We start from the raw sequence: 8,582 nt of genomic DNA, 5'->3' as shown, positions 1-8,582 counted from the left end.
CAGTTCAAGATAAGGAGGAAGATTAGTGAGTAAACAACGAACAGGTGATGACTTACTCCACGACGCTTTCCCTTTCGTGCTTTGCTTTACGGCTTATTTGGAGGAGAGGCCGATGCCGCCGGTATTTTAGAATTACCTGTAAAGTTACGGGTCCGTAGTTTGGATTATCGTTATTTTCCTTTTCGTAGTCTACTTGCTGCCCTCCTGGAGGATTGCAATAACATCCAAGGACAGGCTTCTGAAGGATGAACCCCCTATGGAATAATGAAATTCGGTAAGGAAAAATCTAGAGTTTTAAGAAAATTAATTTCGTAGCTTATTTATTTTTTAAAAAATGACTGTTTTTACTTCCTTAAACGAGTGAACTCGGGAAACTCGCTGCGTCTTGGTGCCCTGCAGGCTGAACTGATGAAGCCCAGCTTCAGCTGCTAAGATTGGTCCTCTTCACATCCTCTCTGGTACTCAGGTAGCACCGGAAGCTAGACTTCAGACATTCCCCTGAATGGGGCAGGCGCACTTTCTCCAAGGCACGAAGGAGGAACTCTGCTGCCATCTAGTGCTCTTTGTAGAGTTCAGCCCGATGAGCGAGACAGAGGGATGTGACGCTGACAGTGGCAGGAAGCTAAAATTTTAGAAATACTTAGGTGGGTTCTGTCTTTGTTTTTGTTATCTACTTCATTAGTTGGTAAGACTAGCAGAATCACTTGCTGAACAATATGGTCTCCTAAAACAAATGCCATGGGGCAGGTTGCAGAAAATCTGGCACCAGGGACTCCGAAGCTCCACCCAGTTCTTAAACTTTCTGCGTCTTTGTGATGACGAAGAGCCCAACTGTGAACAGAGGAGGGTGTGAATTCAGGTGCACAGATGCCTTCCTAAGACCTCAGATCTTGAATACTATGATACATCCCTTCTAGGACCTTCAGCAAACTGTTCCCTTTGTCAATGCAAAGTCCTGCCTCTGATACCTTCATGCTGCCTTTTCTCTGCTCCTTCTCTAGGAGCACTAAGAACGCTCCTCCAGACCCTGTCCCTGACAGTATTCCGTGTCCTTCTGAAACGCTTAGCAAGTTCACGTATACACACACTACAGTCTCAGAAGGCATGCTTTAATACCTTTCTAAAGACTATCATGTTCAAAAGAAAGACTGGGGAAGCCGAGGTTGGCTACCCATTCATTTCTGAAATCATTTCAGATAAGCATTTAATCACAGATGAACAGACAGGACCCAGCCATAGTGGCTCCCAACCATCTGTAACTCTAGTCCCAAGGAACCATCACACGGCTGCTAAATCTAGAAACTTAAATCATCTTCAACTTTACCTTCTCTCTTCTGTCTCCACCATTCAACACACTACACATATACACACACCACACACACATATACACTACACACTAAACATATACACACACTACACACACATGCACTACATACTGCACACATGAGCACACTACACACACATATATATACTACACAGTATACGTATACACACATTACACATATACTACACACACGTATACACTACACAGTACACATATAGACACTATGCACACACACACACACACACACACACACACACACACACACACAGTGGTTGTTCCTCCTAAAAGTCTCCTAACTCTATACTTTATCACCACTGACATCACATGTTACATAGCATATACAGGTTACGAGTTACAGCCATTGTGCATCCTCCTTTATCCCCACATCCACTAGTCATCGAGGCATTGGGATGAATTTTAATTAATTTAATAATGTTGCAATCTTAATCAATGTCAGTAATTTTCCTTGGTGTCTAGGACACAGTGTGCACATTTAAGCACAGCCTGACATGCCCTTGGTGATCTGTGCTTGTCACGGTCTTTCTCACATTCTCTGCTTCCTGATTGCCATACTGACCACAAATCATTTGTATAATTAGTTACACAGCATCTGTCCCTAAGCCCAAATTTTAAGTGCTATGAAGTCAGATAGATACTAAGCTATCTTATTATGCCTGGGCCAAAACAGGCAATCGACAAAAACATGTACTGAATGAATTAATGAGGTTAATATTGTCTCCAACAATTTTGGGTTGCTAATATTCTCCTTGTTTATATTAAGCTTCTTTAAAAAACTAATTTATTTTCTTTCTGTCTCTCCCCTTTCCTTCTCTCCTCTCTCTCTCTCTCTCTCTCTCTCTCTCTCTCTCTCTCTCTCTGTATGAAGGAACCTGTGGCAGTCAGATGACATTGGGTCCCTAAGACTAGACCTATAGATGGTTGGGAGCTACGATGTGGGTGCTTGGAATCAAACCCGGGTCTTCTGCAAGAGTAAGTGACCCCTGAGCCATCTCTTCAGCCCCAGACACTAACCATGTTAGAGGCAGAGAGTCCTCAAATGTTATGGACACCTAGTGTTCAGAGGGCAAACATTACTCGGACACTAAGTACAACACGGCATGTTTTAAATCCTGTAAAATGAGCAATACACTTAAAAATATCATTCGCACTAGTCTCGCTTTCTCAGAATCATAGAGGAAGGGGAGTTAATAGAAGTTGACTGGATCTGGGTAGATCAAGAAGATAAAATTCAAATTGAAGGCTTAGAGGACACAGAGGGCACAGGCGACAAATGCGTGGAGCAAATCAAAAGTGGGATCAGATATAAAAAAGATTGCAAGGGCTTTAATCCCGCAGAAAGATAGATGAGCTCTTTCCCCACAAAGAAAGCTTTGTCGCCATTGATTAAATGGGCACAGGAGTCATTCAATGACTTTTGGAGAATGGTGGGAAATGTTTGTGGTGTCTTGCTAGAGTCAGAATAAGATCTTCCATCGGTGCTCTTGGGCACATCCGATTTAGACTTGATACTCTGTGAGCGGGGTTGTCATTGTAAATGTGACTGGATTAAGACTCATGTTGGAGATAAAGGAAATTCTGCTAGTGTTATCTCTGAGACCATTTCAGAGAGGATTAACCGATGGGCAAAGACCCACCTGAACATAGTGGGCACCATCCTGTGTGCTAAGAGTGTAGACTGAGTGAAAGGGGAAGGGGGAGCTGAGCTGGGAGCCATCACTCTCCAGTGCATGCTTCTCAGTCCAGAGAGATGTGAGGCGCTGCATGCACATGTTCCTTCATCCCCTAACACAGTAAACCGGCCTTCCAAACTCCCTAAATGTGTGAGCGAATCAGCCTCTATTAGAAGCCCCCACAAAGGAGAGCTCTGAGCCCTGCTGAAGATTTCCTCACGAAGTTGGATCTAAATCTCTTTTTTAGTAAATACCCTTCTCTAGAAATTTCTTCAAGTTGAAATTGCTTTCTTTCCTACTCTTCAGTCCTCCTGGTCTGAGAGAAGCGATGGTGCCTTCTCCTGACTATAAGGCAGTGGTCAGCCATTCTCCTTTGAAGATTTGCTCCTGCCTTACCTAGCATCCACTTCTGGGTGTGACTTTACTCCACAAGAAAAACACACATCCAGCTTCACTATTGTTTGTGACAAGAGACTTTTTTCCGATTATCGAAATACTTTGCCCTTTAGGCCACAATTTAAAAAATGTGAGTGTATTCAGTACACATGAAGGCTAGCGGCAGACATGGCAATAACTGAAGAACCACCTCTGTGTGGTAATGGAGTGTGGTGGTCTGTACTTTGAAAGGGTTCTCTGCTTGGTTAGAGCCAGCCATTCTATGGACAATTTCCCCTGGCGTGAAATTCCTGCTATGTAACTGAGGCCAGGCCTCATTTGGCTGATGGGGCAGTTATGGGGAGCCACTATAATATCATTTCCTATCGTAAGATTCCCTCTGTAGTGCCACGCTGTGACTAGTTTTGATTGCTCTGCACTCTGCTCTCCCACTGCTCTGCTGTCTGGGATGCTTTCTGAAGCAGGTCGGAGAACTGCTCCCTTTGTCTGTCAGCCATGGCTTCACATTCACACTCTTGACCATTTTTGTTTTATGTTCTCTAAATCAAAATGTAAATATAGGTGCAGCCAGTTAATAGTCAAGTAACAAACCTTGCTTCCTCCTTAGTCTTTTGCTTAGAATTAGGTTCCAAGAAGCCAGTGCCTCCTCACTTTCAGAGAATTGACACAAAGGACATCTCACATGGTCAAATTAGGATGGAGGAAAATCATGGAGTTGCTACCTTGTTACATTCAGGGTGGAGTTCTTGCTTCCTTACCTCCTGATAACAGTGCAGCTTCAGTCCCTGTCCTCTAAACTGTATTGAAAAGCAGACCAGACCATTAAGGTTTACTTTGTATCTGTCTGCCCCAACCCTATATGGAGGCTTAGGACCTGGAGGCAGGGTGCATCACACCTGCTCAGGTCCCGACATGCACAGCGCACTCCCTTTCATCAGGGATTTCTCTCACAATACTGAATGAATGTCAGAGGGTAACTTGAGGAAGTCACCAGTCATCTGGCTCTCAGAGAACAGCTTAACGCAGGAGGTAGGATCGAACTGTCATAGATTCAGCCTACCACATCTGGCTGTGGAACTTTGGGCAAATTCCTTCAGAAATAGAAGGGATGGCTCCAACACTCTTTCTGGCATTAAACTACCATGCTAGGAAACACTTGTGCAGTCAGGGTTTAGCCGCCAGCTGAAACTCATGGGTTGGATGGAGAAACATTTTAATGATTTAAAATGTTATTCGCTTGTAATAAAAAAAGTAATTTTGTTTCTTCCAAACCTCCTGATTATTATGGGGGGTTTTTTCTGCGGAGTTTTATTCTAAAAAGGCATTACGAGCATCAAGACTGACATAGCCATAAGGAATTGTGGAAAGTTTAATATCTGTTGATGGGGATGAGAAACAAAATTTTCCATTTTTAAAATCGTCAGATGACTTTTAAATGGATAACATTAAATTACTGTCAGAAATGTTCAATATTTTCTCATCTGCATACAATTGTTTCCCGGTGGATGAAAGCTGCAATCTGGTTCATTAGGCTGTCAGGACCATTTCTCCACTTTGTTCTCAGCTTGCTAGGAGCTTCTACCAAGACTAAGGACAGGGCATTAAATGACGTCGGGAAGGGGGGTGCTTGGGAAGTAGAATAAACCAGATCAGACACTGCCTCTGAATAGAATGTTTTAAAAATAACATTATTGGGTTGAGAAGTTGACTCAATCAATAAAGTGCCCGATGGGCTAGCAAAAGGCCCTGAGTTGATTTCCAGCATCCATGTAAAAAGCCTGGAATGGTGGCCATTTGTGCACAAGTACCAGGTGGAAGAGTAGAGGAAGGCAGACCCTTGATGTTCATTGGTCATCAGGCTAGCTAAGTCCATGAGCTTGGATTTCAGGAAGAGATGCTGCCATAAGGAGAAGACGGTGAGTAACGGAGGAAGGACACACACACACACACACACACACACACACATACACACACTCACACACACACACAGAGACAACACACACACAAACAACATACACACACACAGAGACAAAACACACACACACAAACAACACAAACACATACACACACACACACACACACACAAACACATACACATACACACTTATACAGACGCACACACCAACCCACACATAGACATACACACAGACACACACATACATACACCCACATACATACACACACACACACACACACACACATACACACACACACACACATACACACATACACACATACACACACATACACACAAACACACACACACACACACACACTCACATACACACACAAACACATACATACATACACACACACAGAAACACATACACAAACATACACACATACACACACATACTTTTTTAAAAATAAAAATAAAATTAAATAATAAAAATGAGATTTTTTTCCCTCTGATAAATAAAAAGATGTTTGAAATGAGGAATGCAGAATGCAAAACAGCCTTTCTTCAGCCTTGAGGGTTATACTTGCGGGGGGATTTTTGTTTGTTTGTTTGTTTGTTTGTTTGTTTCATCCAAGGGCACAAGACTGAGACACATCATAATGTTGTCTTAGCTCTCTTGCAGCAAATGCAAACTCAGCTCTCTGCATTCAGAAGGAAGAAGACAGTTAAGCACGACGGAGTCTAAGGAAAATGAAAGCTTTGTGATGTCTGCTGGGAGTGCGATGTTCTGTGCTAAGCCTGCAGCACTGGGAAAGGGCTATCACTTCAGAGATCATTTGCCAAGTGATGGTGGTCACTTAGTTCTTGTGGCTGGCCATCTTTGTCTCTAACAGACTGAGTACCATTCCCAACACAAGTCAGGTTTAAATATTTCTGGGTGAGGGCTTGCTAAGAGATAATGAATACCTAATTATAATTAAGGGGAATTAATTTATCTGAGCAAGTAAGTTTAAGTTTTTTCTTATAACTTTTATTGGTTCTCTGTGAATTTCACATCATGCACCCCAGTCCCACTCTTCTTTCTCTCCTCCCTTACCCACCCTCTAACCTTGCAACCTCCCCCCACAAAAGAGAAAACTTCATTGTGGAAGCTGTAGTGTGTCACAATGTGTCCCACGGTGTACCCTTTGACCACACTTCTTTGCTTGCAAATGTTCATTGCAATGACTTAGTCTGGTTCCAGGCCTCTGGATTCTGCTACTCTGTCAATACTGGATCCTCACTGGGACACCTCTCAGAAACCCTGTTTTTGCCCTGTGTCATGGAGATCCTGTAGTTTTGGGTCTGTAGGGCCAGTCCCTTCATGCACTCCAACAATTCATAGATGGGATACATTCGGGATGGACCAATTCAAAGGCCTGGATGTAGCCCTGAGAGGTATCTGAGCTGGTTAGCCCGACACCTTTCCCAGTCTCATGCCCTGAGGGCTGGTTCACCAGCAACAGTCACTACCAGGGCCAGCTCTACCCTGCTGCCCAGGCAGACAAGAAGCAGAGCCGGCTGTCCTACACTCAGGCCCTGGAGGCTAGTGCCCCTACAACCTACACATCCAGGCCCAGTTCTTCTGTGCTGTCCAGGAACCGGGCCAGCTCTCCCAAGTGCTACAGCTGTTGAGAGGCAGGGTCAGCTCTCCTGCTCTCTTGACCCCAGAGCCAAGTCTCCCACCTGCCACAGGTGGAAGGGGAGGGGAAGGAGGATATCTCTCCCTAGTTCTCGCCACTGCTCTGAAGACAAATGGGAGGGCTAAGGAAGGAATCAGCTCTAGCCCTCAGACCAACAAGTCCCAGGGAGCAGCCCAGACCAGGGACGTCTGTTTCCCCATTTCCGTAGTAACAGAGCTCTGCTGCTTCAGGGTCAGCGGCCCAGATGTTCCACCTTCCCACCATGGCAGCACAGACCAGGGCCCCACCATGGTACTAGGTAGCATCACTAACTACTCTAAGCTCCCCTGTCCGAGCCCCTTGGTGTAGGACTGGTGTTTGTCTCAAGTTCGGTCTTTTCCCCCCAGGGAATGTTAGGCTACTAACTGTTCAGGTGTTCATAGGTCAGAGCACTTAGTATAAACATAGCCTCTCACCTCTCTGCCACCTACTGACGCACACCGGAAGGCAGCCACACCTGTCTCTAGGAGCAGGGAATTTTAGTTTTTAATTAATAAAGCTGGTAGCATGGTAATGTTGTGGACGAGGTAGGAAGGGGAGCTGGAGGGTACAGAAGTTCTTTGTCAAATTTGCGAAAACAAATAAGGAAGCCTTTGTGTTCCTGGGTTCAGAAGAGAGAACGGAAATAAGAGAAAATAGCACCCATTTAAGTGTCTACCGTGTTCCGTGCACTTGTTAAGTTGTTCGATGTTTTTAAATGACTTAGAGCTATTTTTAACCTCTGAGAAGAATGCATAGGAGAGGAAACAAGAGGAAAACGACTCTCCAACCCCAGCGCAAGCAGAAGTCTTGTTGCCAACTGAACCAGGGTCCTCAAAGCTTTCAAGTTTTCCTAAAGAGCTTGGCACCAATGCTATCTTTAAACAAGAGTCAAATATTCTTTAATTTAGGGCGCTAGATGCATGGCTCAGCAGCACTGCCTGGTCTTTCAGAAGGCCAGGGTTCGACTCAAAGCACCCGCATGGTGGCTTGCAACCCTCCCGAACTCCGTTTCTATGGTATCAGATGCTGTCTTCTGGTCCCTGACGTCAGCACTGATGTCACCAGGCACACATGTGGCGCACATTCCTCTGTGTAGGCAAACACTCGTACACATAAAGTGTGTAGAAACAATTTAATCAGGCAATTACATAATGTAGTCTTGAAGTTAAAAACATTAAGTACACGGTGACATACACGTTTCATCTCAGCACTTGGTAAGCAGATGCAGGTGATCTCTGTGGGTTCAAGGCTGGCCTGGTCTACATAGTGAGTTCCAGGACAGCCAGGGCTCTGTAGAGAAACCCTGTTTCTGGCCAGAGAGATGGCTCAGCAATTTAAAGCTAGGCTCACTGTTTCATTTGCTGTAATCAGTTTTTAAAAGTCAGATGGAAAAAGCAACTGAAGTCTTAGAAAATAGAAAATGTAATTTTAAACTATTCCAATAAAGCTGGAGGAGGAAGGGGAGTTTTGACTAAAGTTCCTTTTGTTTGTTTTAAATTTTCATCAATGTATATAGAACAAAATGCCATATTAAAGAGGGGAATGTGGGTTGGGGATTTAGCTCAGTG

At 44.2% G+C, this 8,582-nt stretch overlaps 1 pseudogene; it reads right to left on the bottom strand.

The window, feature by feature from the left end:
* Positions 1 to 7,381: 7,381 nt before the first annotated feature.
* LOC116908411 lies at positions 7,382 to 7,506 on the bottom strand (annotated as a pseudogene).
* Positions 7,507 to 8,582: the final 1,076 nt, after the last annotated feature.

This window comes from Rattus rattus, chromosome 8, assembly GCF_011064425.1.
Source record: "Rattus rattus isolate New Zealand chromosome 8, Rrattus_CSIRO_v1, whole genome shotgun sequence".
Taxonomy (NCBI): Eukaryota; Metazoa; Chordata; class Mammalia; order Rodentia; family Muridae; genus Rattus; species Rattus rattus.
The sequence above is the reverse complement of the archived record's forward strand: the minus strand, read 5'-3'. Positions and strand labels throughout refer to the sequence as shown.